This window comes from Anastrepha obliqua, chromosome 4, assembly GCF_027943255.1.
Source record: "Anastrepha obliqua isolate idAnaObli1 chromosome 4, idAnaObli1_1.0, whole genome shotgun sequence".
Taxonomy (NCBI): domain Eukaryota; kingdom Metazoa; phylum Arthropoda; class Insecta; order Diptera; family Tephritidae; genus Anastrepha; species Anastrepha obliqua.
This window is the reverse complement of record NC_072895.1, coordinates 12,298,471-12,322,497: the sequence shown is the minus strand read 5'-3', so window position 1 is coordinate 12,322,497 and position 24,027 is coordinate 12,298,471.

Here is a 24,027-nt window from a genome sequence, read left to right as displayed (position 1 = left end):
TACCTATTATCAGCTATGCATCAGTGGTCTGTATGATTATACTTTCTCTCTCTCGTGGGAGTCAAGAGGACCATATAGAGACTACAAAGCACTATCGCCATCTATTGCACCGGAGCTTTTCCGACTACTTCAGGCCCGGCATTAGCTGCTCTGGTTAGTCTACCACCATCATTTTTTCATCTAAGGAGGGACCTTGAAGGCTATCTGCAGGATGAAGCGCAATAGGAATTGATATGGCTCCTTTTCGGCGTTGGACAACAGAGAAGGCATGGACGTTGATCCAACGATTCTCTCCATGCCCCTTGACTATGTACATGCCATCAAGAGCCGTACTTGACAAGAGATACAGTGTGGTGCTACCAGAAGCTCAATTGTGATCAAACTCTGAAAATGAGTCCGGCAAACACTGTTGTCGTATTTTCACGGATGACTCCAGGGCCGAGCACGGTTGTGGCTCTGGTAACTCGTGAAATCCAGCGGGGCAAACCGACACTTTGATCTTGGAATGCACGCATCTGTGTTTCAAGCGGAGGTGTATGCTATTCAAGAAGTGATGAACTTTGTTGTGGAGAACAGATAGAGGGGCATATTTATATGTGCATGCAGCGACAGCAAAGCTGCTCCCATGGCCTTAGACAGCCCTCCAATCACATCAAGGGTGGTCAAGTACTGTAAGTCCAGGTTAAACTATGTCGGTACACATAATATCCTGATGCTAACATGGGTCCCAGGACACGAGGATATCGCGGGTAACGAGATCTCTGACTCCTTTGCAAGGAAGGGCTCTGAAGCCAACTTTTTTGACCCGGGGCTCGTTCTGCCAAATTCTTCTACAGTACCAAATGGGTTACTTCCACCCACAAGCGAGCTTGGCATGCTGAGATAGACCATAGATGGACAATACTGATGTTTCCTGTCATTTCCGACCGACTGTCGCTGATCCTTCTGTCATTAAGCAGAAGCGACTGCAGGCTGCTGGTTGGAATTATTATAGACAACTTTCTATGGGCGAAGCAAATGGGAAAAGGGGGCATCTCAGACAGTGCACTCTACCCAGTATGTGGAGAGAGGGATGAGACGGCGGATCACTTTCTCTGCATCTACCCGGCCTTCGCTCGGTTCAGCCTTGAGGTCTTTGGCGGCAGTGTTGTGTTAAGAAGCGATCACCTTGGCTCCTTGGCGCCAAAAGATCTACACAGATTTTTTCGGAGTTCGAGTAAATTTGAAGAAAATTAAAAACGGAACCCGAGTGCAGTACAATGGACTTAATATTGTCTGAGTGCTGTACTTGCTAGTTTGTCCCAACCAAAAAAATAACAATGCAGAAACGGCGAATGCAGTTCAATGAAATCAATTTATGTCGAACTCTATGTAATCAACGGCGGACACCGTGCGCTAACATACTGAAGTTTACTTGGTGCGGCTTTTGCTTTACTTGCGATGCTGAGGTGAGCAGAGGCGAGCGCGCTATCGTACTATATAGAAAGTGATATCATGATTTTTTTTTTGAACAGTTTTGCGTTTCGTGCAGAAAAAAGGAATAATTCGATACATTATTCAGTACCACTACAGACAAGGTGAAAAGTCGCAGTTTTAAAACTGTGTGACACTTATGGATCCAATCCAAAGTGGCGTATTTAACATCAAAGTTTTGGTACCGATGACTCCATTCTGGCACTACGAAAGTCGAAGATGAGGTACGAGCTGGTAGTGTCGCTATCGAAAAGAGTGATCAAATCCTAGAGATGGTAGCATCAGTTTGACATGTAAGCAATTATTTCATGACCCAGGAACTGAAGCCGAAAAACTGTTTGGAATCATTGCATTATGCTAGTGTCAAGGAAAATAACTCTATGATTCGAATTGACCTAAGTGATTTTCATGCGGGAAAGAAACGAAGTCAACCCATTTTTAATATCGTAACCCATTGATGGTGAGCACAATTCTAGTTTCATTTGAGAAAAGAAATGGGAAAATGATATCCCGAGACCACAACGAACACCAGACAGTAGCCATGAGAAGCTTTTAAACATCTCAACATATGAACGAGAATTTCACAAAGCCAAAATATCAATTTTTCTTTCTTAAGGTAAGCGTTTAATAAGCTTAATTTTTTTCAGAAAGGCAGCTTACACAACTCCATTTGTCAGTGGATTTAAATTTCGTGTATCTGTCACTCGAAAGAAGTGGCACTCATTTTAGTAAATTTTAAATTTCCTACTTAAAATCTGTTCAAATAGCAACCATTGAACGGTGGTAGCAAAATACTGCTAAAAAAGAAACTCGAACTGGAAAGACCTTGTCGAGTTCGTAAGTGAGATTTCAATTTGCATTTGCCTAATTAAGATTGTAATTTATTTTGATAACATTATTTAAGTACTTCACACATACATACATAGCTTACATTTCAATCAAATTAAGCCTGGTGGGTGAGCCGGTTTGGAAAGCAAAGTCTAAAAAGTATTTTAATATGGTAATTTTATACTCGTCGGATACAAGCAAATTTTGAAAGAGCGCAAACATTTTGAAGAAGAGGCTGAACACATTTACCTGAAAAGTGGGCGAAGACACGCCAATGCTTAACAAATTTTTAAGTAATCGAGTTTTATGTTTTCTTAACTGACTTCACTCACAAACTTTCAGGAAATCGTATTTTGTTTTTAATTTTTGGCTCAATAAGTATCACCTCATCTAAAGGCGCTAACCCTTTTATATTTACTTCGCGGTTAATGTAACATTTTTTTTTTTATAATACATTTGACAGAAGACAATTAAGAGATTTTTGTGTCTCAAACTAAAGCGTTTGCTAGGTAAACGTGGAAAAATTCGTAAGTGGATTTAAGCGTATGAGAGAATAAAATACGAATAACCGATAGAAAGAATTGAAAGACCAGATTCATACCAGATGATAAAGGCTACCATATTTATACTGACGGCTCCAAGATAACTGAATGACGCTGGATCGGGACTGTTCTCGTAACAATACTCCTTAAATTGTTCCTTTAAACTTCCAGACCGATGTAGCATCTTCCAAGCTGAGATCTGCGCTATAGACAAAGCGGCAAAGATGATAGGACTAATGGACTTACCTCCGGCAAACTTTATCATTTTTGTTGACAGTCAAGCAGTGATCAAGGTACTCAGGCCTCAGTGCGCATCAACTCGAGAATGCAGAGGGTCGTTCTCGCTCATCCAAAAACACAACACCACACTTTGTTGGCTACCCGGTCACTCTGGAGTGGAGGGAAATGAAAGAGCGGATGAGTCTGCAAGGAACGGCTCTGAGCGAGGACCTTCAGCGAGTGGTAGAGGACATAATCATTCTTCTAGGCAAACTGTACACTGCGATTAACTTAAGTGTAATCACGGAAAGAAGCTGGACTACTAACTGCGGGGTCTCCAAAGCGCTCTGGACAAAACTGAATCTTAAAAGGAAAAAAATGTTTGTTTGCATTCAACAGATCAACTAGCAGCGTCCTCACAGGTGTTATACCGGGCCACTGCACTATAGGCACCCTAGCCAGTAGAATGGGTGTATATACCTTGCAATGATTGCTGCAGAAGCTGCGGATATGAAGAAGAAATTGAGTCAGTACAACTCCTCCTCTGTGAATGTCCTGAACTTCAAAGAAGCCGTGCGAAATATCTTGGCGATTATTTCTTTGAGGACCTGTCAAATTTGCTAAACGTCAAGTTACCTTCTTGAAACGAATCTTAAACCACTTAAGCAACTAAGTTAGCGGAAAGAAAATAAATGCAGGTATCAAAATGGGCCTTAGCGCCACCGAGTGTCTTGTCTCAAACAAGCAACCTGGCTAACCTAACCTAACTTAAGGCCACGTGAATTTTGTATCAAATGCAAAGGGTGTGTCGTATACTGCACAACCAATGCGACGTGTGGAGGCCAGACTTAAAGACACTGGGCCCATTCGAGAATGGAAATCATATGGACTGCATTAATCAGTCGCTCAGGTGAGTGTAACTAAGGAGGAGAAGCCGTCGACAACAACGCGATAATGTGGGAGTTTCTCGGCGGGTTCTTCAAAGAATTTTACCTGGGAATTCGAAGCTGTTTCCATACAAGGCTCAGATGGTTGAACAGCTGGTGGCAGCCGACCACTAAGCCAGTGTGACATGTAGTCAGAAGTTATTATGGCTGAGCGATTCCATGTGAAGTGACTGAAGTATTTTGGGTATTGTCGACAATTATTCTGAAAATTTATGTATTTGTATGTTTGAGCATAAAAAGAACTGAATTGAACAAATTTTGAAAACAAATGCTATAATTTTAAGGTTTACGCTATATTGAAAATTTGGGTATAGAGCATTTAAGGCCCTCCTCGCCTCATTTGAAATGGTGTTTTTTAGGAGTTTCTTTAAGGGAGGGGTCTAGGGTTTGAGCATTTTTTTTAATGAATTTTTGAGACTTTGCTTTAGAGATATGAATAGTGAAAATGTATTTAAACTTTTTGTACATTATAAAGCATCATTTCAATAATATTGTACTAAATTTTTGTAAGAAAATATCGGGAAATAAGCCGGTGAGGTAACTTTTCCGAAAACGCCTTTTCCAAAAGGTGATTTGCGGTGACTATCGTATCTAGTTATAGAATCACCTGAAATAAAAAAAACAGAATTATTTGGTTAAATTATCACCAAAACCTCCCCCCCCCACTGGCTCCGATTTTTTTTTCATTTTTACGTTGCCAGCGCGTTTTTGAAGCAAAAAGTGCGATTTTCACTGATTTTTTCGCTGTATAAGTGGAAACCGCCCTTAATGTAAAACAAAAAAGTGAAAAATCTCTCAGTGGGGGGGAGGTATTTTATATATAGAAGTTGTATACCAAATTTGAAAAGGATCGGTTAAATATTGTTGAAGTTCTAATAGTCACGGACTTTGAAAAAGTGGTTTCGAGAAAAACGTAACGCTCCGCTCCAAACGCTCGCAGCTGTCGCAGAAGAGTGGGGACAAAAACGTCTATAACTCCAAAAGTTTTGCTCCGATTGATCTGAAATTTTGGGACAATATTTTTGAGATGATTTACTATAAGAAAAAGCTATTTCCAAAAAATCGATTTTTTGAAAGTCAAACCCTAGACCCCTCCCTTAAAAGCATGTATAATGAACATGAAAAAAAGATTTTTGATTTTCGTTTGCAGTATTTTAATTCCTGATGCCTTGGTAAAAAATAAAAAAAAATTTTTGGCCATACGAGATTCGTTCAAAAAGTTGTTAGCCTTCAAACAATGGTCTTCACATGGACAATGGACACGAGTATAGCCGGTTCTACTGAACCGATTTTGATGAAATAAAACTTAGATGACGTAGAAGTGATGTCGTTATTGTGTGAACTACGACCTTTTCGGACCTTTAAAGTCAACAAAGAGGTTAAAAAACGGTTTTTTATATTTGAACGTCCGCCATTTTGTAAAATTATATTTTTATTTTTAAAGATGTTTGTTAACATGATAACGACATTCATACTGAACAAGAATCTTTTCGCCCTTCTGATTTTAGACACCTGTGAGTCTCGCAATCTGTGTCGCCAGCGAAATACCTTTTCTTGGAAGACCATTTTTGAAGGCTGACAACTTTTTCAGTGATATTTGTTCTAAGAAATTGTTTATTTTATTTCTTTTGTTCCCTAAATTCATGAAAGAAATGTCGAACATAAGTGAGTTATTGGAAAAGCTAACGAACATAAGTGAAGAGTGCTCTGATATAGAGTCAGATGCAACAAATTCTGACCCATCATCTGAAGATGAAGTGGATTATATTCCAAGTGAAACATCTGACACTGAAGATAGTGATGAAGAGTCGATCACCAATGATGAAAATAAAAGTGTCATCAATATGCCCAGGAAAAGATGTAGGGTGCTAAATAGTGCAGATTCTGATGAAGAAACTGAAAATATCTTTCAGGAGACCAAAACAGCTGCCGATGGTACTGTATGGTCAAAATTTGAGGAAGGTGGTATTCCTGGAAGGTTACCATCTACTTGTGTTTTTAAGGGTGTGAAAGGCACAACAGGCTACGCAAAAAGGAACATTATGGCAGATAATCATATCAGTCCATTCTCGTTGATCTATACTAATATTATAAAGAGGAAAACTTTGTTTGTTTGTTTGTTTGTAACGAATAGGCTCAAAAACTACTGGACCGATTTTAAAAATTCTTTCACCATTCGAAAACTACATTATCCACGAGTAACATGGATTACATTTTATTTTGGAAAAAAATAGGGTTCCGTAAGATATTTGGATTTTTCGGACACAAACTGAAAAAAATCTTATATATAAAATAAAGTCAACTTTTTGTGTGTGTTCGCTAACCGGCCGTGTCTGCACCGAATTAAACCAAACTTACACACATTGTTAAGAAGGTATTGAAGATGGTTTCCGTATAGTTTGGATACCTATTGGTGGATAGGGCTCGAGATATAGGTCAAAACGTGGACCCGGGTAACCTTCGGATGTGTATGTACAATATGGGTATCAAATGGAAGCTGTTGGTGAATGCTTTAGTACAGAGTATTTTTCATGCCGCTCCGTGACTGGGGTCTCGAGATATAGGTCAAAACGTGGACCCGGGTAACCTTTGGTTGTGTATGTACAATATGGGTATCAATTGAAAGCTGTTGATAAGTGCTTTAATACGGGGTAATTTTCATACCTACTGATGACTAGGGTCTGGAAATATATGCCAAACCGTGGACCCGCCGTGTCTTTGAACCGAATTAAACCAAACTTACACACATTGTTAAGGAGGTATTGAAGATGGTTTTCGTATAGTTTGGATACCTATTGGTAGATAGGGTCTCGAGATATAGGTCAAAACGTGGACCCGGGTAACCTTCGGATGTGTATGTACAATATGGGTATCAAATGGAAGCTGTTGGTGAATGCTTTAGTTCAGAGTATTTCCATCCGCTCCGTGACTAGGGTCTCGAGATAGAGACCAAAACGTGGACCCTAGAATGTGTTTGTACAATATGGATATGAAATGAGAGCTGTTGATAAGTGCTTTAATACGGGGTAATTTTCATACCTATTGATGACTAGGGTCTCGAAATATATGCCAAAACGTGGACCCGCCGTGTCTTTGAACCGAATTAAACCAAACTTACACACATTGTTAAGTAGGTATTGAAGATGATTTCCGTATAGTTTGAATACCTATTGGTAGATAGGGTCTCGAGATATAGGTCAAAACGTGGACCCGGGTAACCTTTGGTTGTGTATGTACAATATGGGTATCAAATGAAAGCTGTTGGTGAATGCTTTAGTACAGAGTATTTTTCATGCCGCTCCGTGACTGAGGTCTCGAGATATAGGTCAAAACGTGGACCCGGGTAACCTTCGGATGTGTATGTACAATATGGGTATCAAATGGAAGCTGTTGGTGAATGCTTTAGTTCAGAGTATTTCCATCCGCTCCGTGACTACGGTCTCGAGATAGAGACCAAAACGTGGACCCTAGAATGTGTTTGTACAATATGGATATCAACTGAGAGCTGTTGATAAGTGCTTTAATACGGGGTAATTTTCATACCTATTGATGACTAGGGTCTCGAAATATATGCCAAAACGTGGACCCGCCGTGTCTTTGAACCGAATTAAACCAAACTTACACACATTGTTAAGTAGGTATTGAAGATGATTTCCGTATAGTTTGAATACCTATTGGTAGATAGGGTCTCGAGATATAGGTCAAAACGCCGAATTGCACCGAATTAAACCAAACTTACACACATTGTTAAGTAAGTATTGAAAATGGGTTTCGTAAAGTTTGGTTGTAATTCGGAGCAGTGGCAACGGGTACAGCGTTCTTTTGAGCCAGCCATAATGTCGCTTACTTTTTTAACGCTTGGGGCGGAACTGAACTGTCAAATTGACAGTGTGTTTTACAATGTGTCAATATTTCTTTCTGATTTGGATGCCATAAGGAAAAAGCGTAAGTGCAAAATGTAAAAATTGTTTGTGAATTTTTTTGGAGTGGATTTTGGAACAGTGAATAATTTCTTACGAAATTTGAGAATTTAATGTGAAATCCGAATGAAATTATGTGTTCGTGGAAAAAACAATTTTTTTCGTTTTTTTTTTTTGAAAAATATAAATGGATAATGGTTAAAAAAGCTCCAATGCTTAATACAACATATAAATTGAAACGAAAAATTCATGGATGATCAGGAAAAAAGACGATTGTTTATTCATATGCGTTGATTTGAAATTTAAAAACAATCTTCTTTTTTCCTGATTTTCAATTTATATTTTATATTTACTCAAAACCAAATAGAAAAACAAAAAATATTGTTTATGCCAAAGCGCTTGAATAAAGAATAAAGAAATAAATAATATGAAAACCATATATTTTCTGTTCTAAACCATATCTATTCTATTTTAGTGTGCCCAGCGAAGGGGGCCGGGTTTGCTAGTAATAGATAACTATATTATCAAACATATAAAAAAGGGCACAGAAGTGCAGGTTTACCCAGTATATGCCTAATAAACCCAACAAATTTGGCATAAAATTCTGGCTTGCATCAGATGTTAGTAGCAAATATATTTTAAATGGTTTTCCTTATTTGGGGAAAGATGAACAACGACCATCGTCAATGCTTCTCAGTGAACACGTTGTTCTGAAACTAGTCGGGCCATATACAAACTGTGGAAGAAATATCACGACCGATAACCTTTTCACTAGCTTGTCACTCGCGACAAAATAATTGGCCAAAAAAACAACTCTAGTTGGAACAATTAGAGCAAACAAAAGAGAACTACCCAAAGCAGCCAAACGAAGGAAGGATGCCTCGTTTTTCCACTCTGCTTAATAAATCAGAGAATTGTGTTCTTACACTATATAAAAGCAAACTAAATAAAAGAGTAGCTGTTCTAAGTTCTAAGCATAAATTTGTGAAAATTGATAAAAGTAAAAAAAAAATGTTACCGGAATCTATAAAATTTTATAACAGCACAAAATGTGGAGTTGATATGACTGACAATTGGCCAGAAAATACACAGTAGAATCTAGTTCTCGTAGATGGCCCCTCCAAATATTTTTCAATATTTTAGATTTGGCTACAATAAATGCTTGGATCCTTTAAAAAGAAACGACAGGAATACAAATACAACGAAAAGAGTTGTTGTTTCAATTGGCAGAACAGTTTTCCACTGAATACAGAGCTGGAAGACAGAAAAATTCATCAGAACATGAAGACCCAAAAAGATCAACTGCAATATCATCAAATGCAACCCATTCTAATAAACGCAAAATTTGTCAAATACGACTTTGCCACAATAACAAAACAAATAATATATGTGCAAAATGTCAAAAATATGTTTGCGGAAGATGTACACATAAAAAGATTTCCACCTTAATTTGCATATAATGTACACATAAAAATGAATAAATTATTATTTTTTTCCAAGTGAAGTAAATTTTTTTATTGTTAATATGTACAAATAACTGTAAATGTTATAAAAAATATTAAAAATTAACTTTAAACAAATTTCTTTACACATTAGTTATTCTGTCATAATGCAGTCATTTCTAACTTTCAGTCTTTCTAGTGTTAAAGAAGCACCCAAAAAACCACCATTTCAAATGAGACAAGGGCTTTAATGTGAAATATTTTCGGTTCTTTTTAACATTTTTATATATTTCTGTTTTTAATTTTTTAAAAGAAGATATACTGTACAAAATGTGGTTTCTTTTTTTGCTTTTTACATTTTTTTTGGCATTTTTCTTTTTATTTTGTTGCCATTCTTAAAAAATATAACTCGAAAATTTATGGCTATTCCATTATGAAACTTTCAAAAACTACTGCGCCTAGTTTCAGCTATTAATGAAAAATATCAGAAAAAAATATGAAGGGACTATTGTGAAAAATGATGAAAAGGATTTAAGTTATTCGATTTTCTTGCAAAAAAACTAACTTTAAAGGTATATTTTGCAAAAAAAAACATATATTTTTAAGTGTTAAAAAAACTCAAGATATTTCACTTTAAAAACGTCAATACCAAAATATAGTAAACATAATATGGAATAAATTTTAAATTATTAGGTGCGCTACTAAGTTCTCGCTGATCCTTTGATGAAAAGTGAATCATTGGAAGTATTGCCCATCGCTGGCTACTACTTTTTCCCATCTTTCTGGTAGATCTCGTATACCGTCGTGGTAAAACTGTTCATCTTCTGAGGCTATCCGCGCATCAAGCCATTTTTTGATGTCTTCATATGAATGGAACTGCTGGTCAGCTAGAGCATGTGCCATCGTTCGAAACAGGTGAAAATCGGATGGCGCAATGTCTGGAGAATATGGCGGGTGGGGTAGGATTTCCCATTTCAGTGTTTCCAGGTAAGTTTTAACGGGTTTAGCAACGTGAAGTCGAGCGTTGTCATGCTGTAGAATCACTTTTTCATGCCTCTTTTCATGCCGCGTATTGCTGACGCTTCTCGCGCAGTGCTCGGCTAGATCGCATCAATTGAAGTCGATACCGATCCCCAGTGATGGTTTCGCTTGGTTTTTATAGTTGATAATAAATAACACCAACTGGGTCCCACCAAATACATAGCATAATCTTTGCAGCGTGAATATTCGGTCGGGGCGACGACGTAGAAGCATGACCGGGCAGTCCCCATGACTTTCTTTTCTTTGGATTGTTGCAAGGAATCCGTTTTTCATCACCCGTCACGATGCGATGAAGAAAACCCTTCCTGTTTTGCCGCTGAAGCAGTTGTTCACAGCGAAAAAACGACGATCAACATCCCTTGGTTTTAACTCATAAGGAACTCAAGTCCCCATGTTTCTGAATCATTCCCAAAACTTACAATCGCTTTGAAATGGATTGGCGGGTAACTCCCAATACTGAAGCAAGTTCTTCTTGCGTTTGACACGGATCCTCATTGAGCAATGCCTCCAATTCAGCGTCTTCGAAGGTTTTTGGTCTTCTTTCCTTTCTTCACGCGGACGGTCGTCAACATTAAAATCAACGTCTTTGAAGCGACGGAACCAATCTCGGCACGTTGTTTCACTTAAAGCAGCATCTCCATAAACTTTTTGTAGCTCTCGCTGTGCTTCAGTCGCCGTTTCTTTCGAATGAAAGAGGAAAATCAACACTTCCCACAAATGACGATTATTCGGCACAAAAGCAGACATTTTCACAAAACCAAAAGTTTATGATACCAAAACAAAATCACTAATGTGTTGAAGGAGTTTGTTTACCATATTTCTAAGCTTGGTTTATGACTACTGGCGGCATCTATTGACAAACAGCGGGAACTTAGTTGCGTACGTAATATTAAATTTTTTTCACAAGTTCTTCAATTTACTTCTCCAGCCTACAAATAAACCAATTTTCAAAAAAATGTATAGAAATGTTCCAAACACTTGTCACACCTGAAACAGTCATAGAATCACTCAGCTAGAAAACGAAAAGCAGATTTTTGCGAGAAAATTATGGTAGAATAGTTTTTTTTTTAACAACACCAGGCCGAAAAAAGTCGCTTCGAAATAAATGAGTTTAAAGTTTGAGGTACAGGAGCGCGCGGACCGCCCTCTACCTAGTTTGTTGGCTATAGAACTTTAATATTGGGAATTTCCGCATGTCTATTTTTAAAATACTATACTTTCGAAATATCGAAAAAACAAAAAAACGAGTTTGTGAAATTTCTAGACCACCAGCATTTGATTATCTTGAACTCACAAATAAGTGAGCTAAATGACTCAGCAATAGAGCGGATTGTGCAAACATAGCCTTGAACCCGATACAGTAATAAAAAATTTAATAGCATAATAATCAAAAAATATTTGCAAGTGAAATAATAAGCCAGTTTTTTTAATTTTTACTCAGGCAAAAGATTCTTATTCCACTCATATAAATGGAAATCGATCGCTCCTAAATACTTTCCTTTGCAACTTTAACCCAGTTCCACGCATTCGTATCATTCGTAATCAAATTAGTTGCCGTTGTTGATAAACAAAAAGCAATAAAACTTCAAGTATTGAATTTCGAAATTCCTCAACAAAACAAACCAATAGCCAGCAGCGTCACCGCGCAAACCAGTTCGGCAGAGCTTTGATATCCGATTGAACGAATAGTTTTTGTGATTCTTTCAATTTAAATTTCTTTTGTATAGTTCTCGTTCTGGCATTTGACAGGTTTTTATGCAAATTCGATTTTGAATAATGCTTAGACATTTGATTTTCTACAACGATAACTTACCTTACTAAGAAATGTGAAATGTTGGCGCCATCAATTGTGAACTGTCGAAAAAAGAAATTGAAAACAAAAATTAAGATGAGAATTCGAATATTCAAAATTGAAGCAGATTTAAATGATTGGCTATTTAGTAGATGTAGATTAGATGAATTTGAGTGATAATAAATTAAACTGGTCATTAAGAGCGAATGATTTGTGTGCCACTAAAATGTATGTGTGTGTGTGTGTGTGTACGTGTGCGCTATGTTAGCTGTGTTGTTCGCGTAAATATTATACATTTTTTGTGCTCAGCGTGAAATTGTAAATGTAAAATTTATGCGGATTCAGTGTTAGTTTTTGCAAGGTTTTTTTTTATGTGTTTTTTTTTGGTGCAGACAACCAAAGTGAAATATATTACGCAAATGTGGAGGGGTACACGTGTGCATGGAGATACAGCAGCGCCCATAAGAATTCGAGCAGCTGTTAACTTCGCACTTAAAGGGTTACAGCGTATAGTTGGCAGCAGACTCAGTTTGTTGGCTATGTTTTTAGTCTAAAGAGATGTATTTTAATGTCATGAATAATCCTAAAAAAATGATCAAAAATCAACGCGCATTTTGAACCACTTGAAAGTTACTCTTTTCTAAAAATTCTTATTCAAATGTCTGAAATTTTGATGCAAATTTTTTGAATATTTTTCTGAATTTGCACAAAGTAATTTTATGATTTTGTGTTTTATTGTTTTGAAGGCTATAAGGAATATATTTGCTAAATAAAAAAAAAAAAAAACAAAAAAAACAACAATATAACGGGTGATTTTATAGGTATTATCTTTTTAAACCGTTGGTTTAAACAGCTAACGCACGTTTCGTGTTTTGTTTCACTGTCAAACATCTTCAGTTTGGTCTATAATTTAACCATGAATCGTCTTACAAACGAGCAACGCTGGCAAATCATTGAATTTTATTATCAAAATGCGTGTTCAGTTAAGAAAGTTTAAAGTCGAAAAATTGTGTTCAGCGGCGAAGCTCATTTTTGGATCAATGGGCACGTAAATAAGCAGAATTGTCGATTTTGGAGTGAAGATCAGCCAGAAGAATTGCAAGAGCTACCAATGTATCCAGAAAAGGTCACAGTTTGGTGCGGTTTATGGGCTGGAGGTATCATTGGACCGTACTTCTTCAAAGATGCTGCGAATCGTGACGTAACTGTGAATGGTGAGCGCTACCGTGAAATGATATCCAACTTTCTTTTTGCCCAAAATGCAAGAGCTTGACTTGCATGACATCTGGTTTCAGTAAGATGGTGCCACATGCCACACAGCACGCGTAACAATGGACTTGTTGAGATACGAGTTCGGTGAACATTTTATTTCACGTTCGGGACCAGTCAATAGGCCACTCAGATCGTGCGATATAATGCCTTTAGATTATTTTTTATGGGGACATGTTAAAGCTCATGTCTATTCAGACAAGCCTGCTTCAATTAACGCATTGGCAGACAACATTAAAGCGTTTATATGTGAGATACTGGCCGAAACTTGGAAAGAGTATGCCAAAATTGGACTAAACGGATGGACCATTTGAAGCGCAGTCGCGGTCAACATTTGCATGAAATAATCTTCAAACATTAAATTATATGGGCTGTACTATCGATTTAAATAAAAATTTCATGCATTTTTTTGAATTTTACGTGTGTTTTGTTGAAAAACTTTTCTATAGCTCTAAAAAATCACCCTTTACTAAGTTGGGGAATACGTTCGTAGCGTTTCTACCAAAGAGTTTTATTTAAACAAAAACAAAAATAATTACATCAATAAGTTAATAAATTTTTTTTCCCTGTTCACTTCTCTCGGAAGCACAGGGCCTCGTCAAGACTCTTCTATCGTACACGGTTCTGTGCTGTTGTTTTTGCACCGTTTCATGAAATGACGGCATCTGCAAGTTCGCGCAGCATCGACCTTCTCCAAGTGTTTTTTGGTCGACCGCAACCTCTGCTCCCTTGCGGGTTCCAGTCCAGTGACATTCTCGTGATGCTATCTGGTGGTTTTCACAATGTATGACCTTTCCATCGCCACTTCCTGCATTTGATTTGCCTAAGGATGGGTCCATCGTTCGTTAATCTCCACAGTGCGTCGTTACTGATGGTGTTTGGCCGGGATATTCTGCAGATGATGCGGAGACATTTGTTGAGGAAGGATTGTAGCCTCTGTGGGATGGTTTTGGAGACCAGTTATGTTTCGCTTCCGTACAACAAGACGGACCTCACGCATGAGCCGAATATTCGCTGTTTAGTGCGCCTGGAGATTTGCGAACTGCCGCATACTGTATGCATTCGCCCGAATGCTTGCCTTGCTTTGTTTAGCGTGCAATTGACATCTTCATCTGTTCCACCATCTACCGTGATGATGCAGCCGAGGTAGCAGAGGCCTTCAACGAATTTCACCGGGCATCCGTCAACCAATATCTGCCCTGCGTTGTTGTGGTTTACTCTCATGGCCTTGATGTTGGCGATGTTTACCTCCAGTCCGACAGTTCGTGCCAGCGCGACCAGTTTGTTCGCTTTCGCTGGCATGTCAGAGAGTTTGTAAGAGAGGAGGCAGATGTCATTGGCGAAGTCCAGGTGCTCAAGATGTCTGGTGAAACTACATACGATGCCTTTTTTGTGCAGGGTCAGCTGGCTCTTGACGTCATCAAGGACGATGGCGAAGAGAAGAGGCGACAGGGGACAATGATGTGGGGATGAAGAATTTCCGCTAATATTTGCGGGTCGGCTGTCATTAGTTCAGTCTGTATGCCATCTTTGCCCGTCGCTTTCTTGAGCTTCAGCTTCTTAATTGCATCCTTAATCTCCGCTAGGCTGGGGCAGGATGTTGTTTTTTATTGCTGGTTGTTGTTGTGATGTCCACTTCAAAGCTACGTATACTGCTAAGAGCAATGTTGCTAGTTGCTTCAAAGTGTTCCTTCTATCTGCGGATCAAATTTACAAGTATATTCGCTGTTGTTGTTTACAACCTCTTTCCACCTATTGGCAAATATCTTGATGCCGCTCCGCCAAAAATCGCCTGGTCTGCTGTCAAAGATGATAATCCAGTCGGTGCCAGGTCCGGAGAACAGGCGAATGCTGAAGGACCTCCAATTCGAGCTGATGGAGTGCGGCTTTGACGGCGTGTGCAACATGGGGTCTGGCGTTGTCGTGAAGGAGTATGGTTTGTCCATGTCGCTCAGGTCTTTTCAGTCGAATTGTCTTATTCACGAGGTGTAGCTGGGAAATGTAGAGCTCCTTATTGTCCGCGACATTTTTTTCGGGTATTCCCCATTGCTTCATGCCCTGCCAGTCCCACCAAACACATATCATGATCTTCTTTGGATGAAGATCTTGATTGACTCTCGTCTTTGGCATATATCCTGGAACCACCCACTCCTTTCTTTTCTTCATATTGAGGAATAGGAACCTGTTATCAATTCCCGTGAGGATTCGGTACAAAAAGTATTGTTTATGACTGCGCATTGCTCGATGACGGACGAGATGCTGAGAAGCAATTTGAAGGCCAGTTTTTTTGCTTTTTTCGTTGAGCTCGTGAGCCACCAAAGCTGCCAGGATCCAAATTTTTCGATAAAACCTATTGAATGAAGGTGATTGAGATTTGTTTTACGATCGCAGTTAATTTTTTCCGCAAATTCCCGACCGGTTCGCTGACCGTTCACCTTCGAAAGTGATTTGAGAAGTTCTTCATCGAATTCAGAAGGTCTTCCGCTGCGGGACGTGTCAGCGACGACAAAGTCGCCAGTTTTTGAATTTTGCAAACTATTTCCGTGCTATAGACTCACCTATGACACATTCTCTATACACGTGGCAAATGTCCCGGGCTGTTTCGACAGCTGTGTGACCTCGATGAAAAGCAAAGAAGAACAGATGTCGAAAATGTTGATTTTTGTCTCCGGGTTATTCCATTTGTAAGCCAAACAATTACAATTAACATAGTTTTGTAGAGCAGAAAGACTTCTATCGAATGAAAGCTTACCCTTTGCCAAACAGCAAACAAATCGTTGCAAAATAATGGAAAATATAAGAACGCTTTGAACAGCCAGTGTATATACTTAGATATAAAGTATGCAGCAATTGCATGTAGAACTAGCAATGAGCTGGCAAAGTGGTGGTTTCTGGTTTTGCACCAGAGCCATTTCCAGAAACTGCATCGCGGATAAGCTGGCAAGGAGGGAAGCTGATCTTAAATCAATCAACTCTCAATCGCAATAAAAGCACACAAATGTGTGCCTTCTTTTACATACAACAAGACGTAGAAGCTGTTCAATGATTCCTGGCACTTTCCATCGTGGCAACATTCCACTTATAAAACTGAATGTGTGGGGTTTTTCGTTATACTCCATGCCACTCTAAATTGAAAGCAGAAAATAAAAAAAAAATTATCACGCTTTTTTCCCCCTACAAATTATATGCACAACATTCATATTCAACCCCTTTCTCTCACATAAGGGTTATCGAATAACAAAAAAAAAGCAGTAAAATTAAGCATTCGGATAAAAAAAATGTTGAAGCAAAAACAGAATTTTTTTTTGTTTATGGCAATGGGCATGAATTCCTGATAGTAAAAAATAAGTGGAATTTAATTAAGTTATCGCATAGATAAGAGGATAAAGAGGAAATCATTTCAAAGCCTTGGCGCACGAATGTATATTTAAAAAATAGTTTTTATCGGAATCCAATTTATGTAATGAGGCTAACTAATGTGTGTCTGTATGTATATTTATGCGTCAGTCGACCGCGAGATATTTTATTAATGACGGCGGAATGTCAACCATTTTTCGTTATCATTTTGTTTATTATTTTTTCTGTTTTTTTTTTTTGCATAAATTCCTATAGCGATCGTTAATCGCCACCGTAAAAATAATAATAAGCGCGGATATTTTTTTACTTGGAATTCGCATCCGACAATTCATTGGAAGCTCAGGAAAACATTTATTTTTAATTTGGTTTATTTCATTTTATAAAAGCTTATCCAACAGAAAAATTATTACTTAAACTAAAACTAAAGCAGGAAAAAGAGGATTTTTTTTCATGCAATGTGAGGAAATATTAAATAATGCAAAAATGAGGAGTGTAAGAATGGGAAATAATAGAATACGTTTTAATTAACAGCGGTCGCCCCCGGCAGACAATGGCAAACCTCTGAGTGTAATTCTACCATGAAAAAGCTCCCTATAAAACCTATGTGTCGTTCGGAGTCGGCTTTAGGTAGTAGTCTGGTCAAATACTCTTTTTTTATAGATTTGTTTTAGGAATTTTTTTTAAACAAAATAAAATGCGATCCTTTTGATTTTATGGTACGTTATTATTGGCATCAAATAGGGGGCAAAAAGTAAGATGAATTTAATTGTCAAACTTCGCGGGATTAAAATTTTCGCTCTAGTTAATTTTTTCATGAGCACTGTTTCAGCACTGTTAATAACATCTGGGCCAACTTTCATGTGAATGCCATTATCAGTAATATATTTACGCTTGTGTTTACCAAACGACCAAGAGTGCATTTTTCGATTTTTACAATGTCTGATTTGATTGAGCAGAGAAGTGCCATTAAATCTTGTTTGCGGAATGAAATTTCGGCTGCGGAAACGTTTAGCATGCAGAAGGCATTTGGTGATTCGACCATGTCGCAGAAAAATGTTTATAAGTGGTACAAAGACTTCAAAGAGGGTCGAGAACGTGTTGATGACTTGGAGCGCTCCGGACGACCATCGACGTCAACAGATGACCAACACGTCAATAAAGTGAAGGAGTTAGTGCTCAAAAATCGTCGGTTGACTGTTAAAGACCTTACTGATATGATCGGAATATCAGAAGGATCTGTGAAACCCATTTTGAAAGACCATTTGGGCCTACGAAAAGTCAAATTTCGTTTGGTACCGAAAACTCTCAATTTCTTGGAAAAAAGTCGTCGCGTTGATGTGTGTGACACAATGCTTTCAGACTATCAGGACAAGCTCAAATGCATCATTACAGGAGATGAGACTTGGATTTATGCTTACGACCCTGAAACAACCGACCAGTCAAGCGAATATCGTGCTAAAGGCGAGCCCAGACCGAAAAGAGCACGTAAAAGTCGTTCAAAAATAAAGGTCATGATGACAGTTTTTTTCGATTTTCGTGGTGTGGTGCACTATGAATTCCTTCCACTTGGCCCAACTGTTAATAAGGAATATTATTTGAGCGTGATGCGTCGTTTACGTGAAGCAATTCGTCTAAAAAGACCAGAATTATGGGCCAACAACTCTTGGTTCTTGCATCACGATAATGCACCGTCTCACACTGCACTCGCTCTTCGTGACCATTTCGCCAAAAAATTCCACGGGTATCGTTACGCAACCACCGTATTCGCCTGATTTGGCTTCGTGTGACTTCTGGCTATTCCCAAAACTCAAGAGACCACTCCGGGGAACGCGTTTCGAGTCGATTGAGGAGATAAAAGCTGAATCGAAGAAGGTGCTGATGGCTATACCGGAAATGGACTATTTGGCATGTTTCGGGGACTTGACATCGTTGGCATAAGTGTATTTCATCGAGATGGGATTATTTTGAAGGGGATGCAATTGATTTACAAGAATAAATAAAGATTTTTCATTTTACAACCAAAGTCACCTTACTTTTTGCCCACATTAGTATACAAAAACAAATTTTTTTTACATATTTTTTTGTAGTACTGGAACAAAGTAAGCGTTTTAAAAAAAGATAGGTGGCTTGTGAACAGGATTTTGGCTCAGGACATCTGAAACGAAAAATTTAAGCTGATTATTATTTTGTAGACTTGTCATTCTGGCAGGTGCTATAATGGGAATTTTTTTTTTGAAAAATAACAAAATGGCGGAATTTAAAAAAAAGGTATGTTTTTCCGGCGAAAATCAGACTGTAGTATGGAAAGTTAGGGTTGAAAAGAAACAAAAGTAGCACCTGCCAGAAAGACAAGCCTACAGAATAATAATCAGTTTAAGAAATAGGAGGAGGAGCTGCGCCAAACACCTAAAAGAAGTGTACGCGCCAATTATTTATTTTTAAGCCGATAGCCTTGGTAGCTTGTGCTAAAAAGTTATTTTGTAATTTTAATTATAGATAACAAATAAATAATAATAATAATATTTATTTTTATACATATTATATTTTTTAAATGGAAATTTAAATTGTGTTTATACATTACTTTTCGGCGGACGTTTTCTGTTTGTCTTGGCATGGGATTTATGTAAATGAGAATTGTATTTACTTTTTCACTAATTAAAATTATGAAACCAATTTGTTTTCAGAAAACCTCATTCAACGCTCTATCAAATGCACAGAAACGTAAGCACCATAGAAAGCGCTATGGAAAGGAAAAAAGTGTGTTCAGCCGTTTTTTTTGATATATCGCAAGCTTTGGACAAAGTATGGCACGAAGGTATCCTCCAAAAGCTCAAGTTCGTGGTGCCAACACAATACAGCGAAGTGCCTTCGTCATATCTGAATGATAGCTACTTTTGAGTAGAACTCGAAAATGCATACAAGCCTCTAAAAAGATATAAACGCAGACGTTTCATAGGAAAGCGAGTAACTGCAACATTTGCGGATGACACTGTCATACTTGCAGTCGCTGAAACTATCGAAAAGGCAACAAATAAGCTGCAAGAACCTGCAAGATGGGGCTACATGGGCTAAGAAATGCAGAATAAAGCTAAACAAGAGCAAGCCAGTACATACATATGCCGTTCCGCAGCGGAAGGTCTTCTGAATTCGATGAAGATCGTCTCTACTCACTTTTGAAGAAGAACAGTCGCCAAACCAGTCCTGAATTGACGGAAGAAGTGAACTGCGATCATAAAGCGGATCTCAATCTCCTTCATTCAATGGGATTTACTGTAAAATTGAGAGTCTGGGAGCCTTAGTGCCTCACGAGCTCAATGAAAAAAAAAAAACAAAGAAAGTCGCCTTTAAACTGCTTCTCAGCATTTCGCCCGCCATCGAGTAACTCGCGGTCATAAACAGCGCTTTTTGCACCGAATCGTTACGGGAGATGAGAAATGGAATGAGTGGATGGCTGCAGAAGATACGCCGAAACGGAGAGTCAAGCCGGATCTTCATCCAAAGAAGATCCTGATATTTGTTTGGTGGGACTGGTAGGTCATTATGCACTGGAAAATGCCCTAAAAGAATGCCACAGTCAACAAAGCGCTCCACATTGCCCAGATACACTGCATTAATGAGTCTATTCGACTGAAAAGACATGCTCGACATGGTCACACTATACTCCTTTACGACAACGCCCGGCGCAATGTTGCACAAATCGTCAAAGCCGCACTCCGAGAGCGCGAATGGGAGGCCTTTCAGCATATTTATATTTATGAAACCTTCATCGTGACCTTCATAGTAATCTTGGCATACCAACTGTGACTGAAGTAGCGAATCGATTTGCCATAGCGCACAAACAACGACTAAAAAATTATGTTAACGATGCAGTAGCAAACCTTCTTAGGCTGGACTCTTCTCGAAGACGATTAAAACGCACAATGGGTGGGCGAATTTATGGAAAGAGTGAGTGCCGCTTTTATTGTAAAATGCTTCTTAAGGGGTTATATACAGCTAGAAATTTCAAAAAATCAATTTTTTTTCCAATGTAAATATATTTAAGAATACACACAGAAAATTTAATATTGTTCCGGTTAATACTTTCGAAGTTATACGAAAATTTTAACACGAACTTCTTAAATATATGTTTTAGTAACTAATCGAAGATTTTTTCTCACCGATAAATATTTTTTTATAAACAATTTAAGGCCGAAATTTTGGTCAAAAATCGATTTTTTTTTTGAGAGACCGCCATTTTGTCAAAAAAATTTATTTTGCTTATTCCTTCGATTAATTACTAGATTTATCATTACTTTAACGAAATCTGTTTGTTTTTTTTAATTTCAGAGAATCCAGTTCAGAGATATAGTGGTCACCGCAAAACGTCTTTTTTTCTCTCGGAGATTAGCTGTAGCTCCTTTCCAAATAAATATTTTTAATAGTACTAAGTCTTAAAATTCAGTTGAAAGATAACATAATAAGCGTGTATCGATATCAAAAAATATTTTTTGACCAATAAATTTAAAAGTTTCCTCAGAAGAGAATCTGGAAAATTCGCTTTTTTTGGCCTTTTAACTGTACGCAACCCCTTAAAGCAGGTTAAATTTTCAAATGAAAGCTGTTTACTAGCATTCTTTTCTACATACTGCCGCAATTGTGCAACGCTTCCACAAAATGAAGATAGTAAAAAATAAAAATTAAATAAAAATTAAAATAAAAATTGGTTTGTTTACATTTTCATTAGAAAATTGTTTACAATTATGTCGGTTTATTTTTGTGAAATTTAATTTTCAGTAGAAAGAAAAAAAAATATCGCGTGAAAATATGCAAATGAGTTTTGGATCACCTTTTGCATGGAATGCACTCTTTTTTCTACACTCGAATGTTTCTGTTAGTAGATTCCTTTCTCTGCGACATTTCTTCAGATATTTGCACCCACTTGCCATTTATGGTGTAAGAAAAGTTTCATTAGAGCAATAAAATAAAGTCACGATTCTATTTCCATTTATAGCTTTCAGTTAAATCTTCAGTAATGCTCTGAAAATATTTATTTCTGTCAATGCGAATTCATCCATCAGGGAAATAGTAAGCCAAAAGCAAAGCTGGTATGCAACGTGTTTTCTTTGATACAAAGTACAAGCGTGAGTTTTTTTATATATGGAAGAAAAAGCCAAGCAACATCAAAATCAACAAAAAAAAAAAGAATAAAAAAAAAATCAGCGGTATTTTGAAGCTTAAGCTTTGTTGGACTAAAATTCAATGGACTACACAACTACACAAAAAAATATGCAAATGTACAGAAAAATGACAGAATGACAGAAAAATATAAATGAAATTAAATGAGAAAAAAATTCTAAAAATTCTCATTTGAGGAAATTTTGCAAAATTTTGTACAAGTTGTATAAGTTTTTATTTGCAGTAAATATTATAGTAGCAGTAGAATTATTGCAAATAAAATACAATAATTAAATTACAATAATTTAACCACAATGGCATGAGTCGTCTGTCGATTTATTTGCAAAACAATTCGTCTTCGGTTTGTAACTCTCTGCAACTGAAGTGGTATATAACAGACACCACATACTACAAAACAGTTGAACCCTACAAGACAGCTGACTATCATATAAGCACTCATATTATCATCATCACTATTCTCATCTAACTACACATTTTTGTTCTAGCCATGGGAAAGTTCTGATAGTTTCCCCTTGTCGGTATGATATTCTATCTCTCTTTTACTAATAGCAATTTCTTATAACTGAAAAATATATCTACTATGCTCTAAACTACTTATTTTCGTCATCAAAAAGTAATTAGCACAAACTCCTCAATAACTCCTCATTTTCGTTAAAAAGTAATCAGAATGAGGAGTTTCGTTAAAATGTTTTATTTAGAAATTATAAAATTTATATTTTACGGAGATCCGAACTCACGAATTTTCAAGTCTTAGCCAAACATCTACTCATTCGGCTATGGCGACCCTACAACAACAACAGCCAAATTTCACACTAGAACTTTTTTTAGGGCAGCCACATAATAAGCATATAAATGAGCTGCCTTGGCGTTTAAAGTACAGTAGATATATTTTTCACTCATGTGAAATTGCTATTGGTAAAAGAGAGATAGAATTCATACCGAACAGGGGAAAAGAATATCAAATGAAATATTTGATTTCCCCATTAAAAAATGTTGTATATGCTATTCTGATAATGCGTATGTATTAGAGACTAATAAAATACTTGTAATTGTGTTGGAATTTTTATCGAAAGTGCTCAGCACTGTCTTGTAGGGAAGTGAGCACACGAGTCGGTGTGAGTGAAAAAGTGTCTACAAGTCAACCACATCAGTATTGACGTAGGTGTCTGAGAAACAATCACCTCAGTATTTTTGTTATATTTTCGTAGTGTCTCCTGAGCAACGTCTCAGTGAAACTGTTTCATTACGTTATATTTTTTTCAGTTTTAATTTGATGGGGCAGTTAAATACAAATCCGAGGATACACTCTTCCAAGAGAACATCATCTGGAACTTTTAAAAGACGTGACGAGCAGATACTACAGTGGTTGGATGCTGACGCAAAAAAAAAACCAGTTATGATAGCAGATTACAACCATACCAAAGGAGGAGTCGACGAAGTTGACAAAAAATGTTCGATATATTCAAACAGCCGTACACTCGTCGTTGGCCTATGGCAGTTTTCCAAAGACTAATAGATATGATTGGTATTAATAGCCTTGTTTTGAATCAATTGTGTTCAGACAGTCATGATAAAATGAGAAGAAAAACTTTTTTACTCAATCTGGCAAGAGAATTAGAGTTAGATCACACGAATTTTCGGGTGTATAATGAAAGATTGCGAAGAGAACTAAGAATGACGAAAAACAGGGTTCGTGGAACAAGTCGTTCTATGGTTCTAACTCAACGCGCGTATCGCAAAAAATATCGCGGAAAACAGGCACCGCCTGACAATACTATTCGTCGTTTGGTTTCAAATTTTTTTGAGCACGGGACAGTAGGAGATCGTCAACCTACCGATCATCAACGATCAAGACGTTCCAATGAACTTGTTGAAGCACTGAGGGAGAGTGTTGCCCAGGAGTCAACAGTATCGTATCGTCGTCTTGCTCAGCATTTTGGCGTCAATGAAACCACAATGCGGCGTATTTTAAAGGATGATTTAAATTTGTTTCCGTATAAAGTGTCATTGACACAAAGAATT